This window comes from Thalassophryne amazonica, chromosome 10 (assembly GCF_902500255.1).
Source record: "Thalassophryne amazonica chromosome 10, fThaAma1.1, whole genome shotgun sequence".
NCBI classification, from domain to species: domain Eukaryota; kingdom Metazoa; phylum Chordata; class Actinopteri; order Batrachoidiformes; family Batrachoididae; genus Thalassophryne; species Thalassophryne amazonica.
In genome coordinates, this window is record NC_047112.1 from 28,245,493 (window position 1) to 28,246,854 (window position 1,362).

Genomic DNA, 1,362 nt, shown 5'->3' on the forward strand with positions numbered 1-1,362 from the left:
CTGTCTCTAAGGAAAAAAAATCCACATTTCCTCATCACTTTTTTCTGATGTCAGATAGTAAAACTGTTTTTTTTAATCAGCTGATTAAGACCAAAGAGGTGGTAAAAAAAAAACAGTTTATCATCTCCACCCATTTTTTTTTTTTTTTTTTTTTTTTTGAATCAGCACTGTTTCACTGAATCATCACCTACGTTCTGAACTCTACCAGTATTGTCACTGTTGTCAGACTGAAGGTTTTTCTCCAAGGTTTATTGTCATCTAAATAAGGATCAAAACTATAATGCTGTGCCCCCCAGCAGAAAACTGCTTCAGAAACACCTTCAGACTGGACTTAAAAAAAGCTCCACACGAGAAAAAAAATTGTCTTCCAGAATGGACTTAAAAAAAAAAAAACTAAAAAGCTGAATCAGCAGGTACCATTCTGCTGATGACATAGAAACAATATGGCCAAGGCTGAGGGCTGAACGGGGCTGAAAAAGAGTGCAGGCTTCAGACAGCTGTAGTTTATTCTTCACCTGCGCACTTATCAAGTTTTTTGTTCAGGATTTTTTAAAATATCAACATTTCATCATTTTTAGTGATTATTTGTGCACATTTTTTTGGTGTCACTTACACTTTAAGTCTCATGGTAACAGCAACATGAGACTTAAGTGATTTTAGGTTTTATATGTTGTTATTATAGTTTATGTTAGTTTAACAGTGTTGTTAGTGTTATTGACTTATTGTGTTTTTGGAACTCAATTGGTTTGGTCAGTTTAGATAAGTCTCATGTTGCATTGCATCACAGCATCCATTGTTTGTTGGTTAGCTAACATTGCAAAATTTCTCCCAAAAATATTTGTCCTATCAACTTTCCATTTTCGCAGCATTTGTCCTTGAACCAAAATACATAAGCATGCAAAACGGCAAATGTCAGCTCTCCCCGGTTTTGGCGTGATTGAAGCCATACACATGCACGCACGCACACACACACACAGAGGCCACTTGGCTATTGTAATATAGATTTCTGACTTGTAGCAAAACTGTTACACTGATATTATATCTGCTTCCAGTGTTGCCTTCCAGGCGGGGGGGCAGATTACTTTCTAAGTAGTCACAGAACTACAGTATATGTTGGCTCCGAGGGCTGAACCTCCCGGCTTGTGTCAGAGTTCAAATGAAGGACACAGGGCCCGCTCATTGGTCAACCATCATCACTCAGAATGGTTGATCCTAAGCTGCTCTCCAGCCTGATTTGGCATCAGATTTCCTTCAAGCGAAAGGGACAGTTATAAGTGTACGTTCTGAATTTGAATTACAGATTCTCATCAAGCCTTTGAGTGCATTTTGTTTTCTGTTTCCAGATGGAAGCTTTACTCTGTT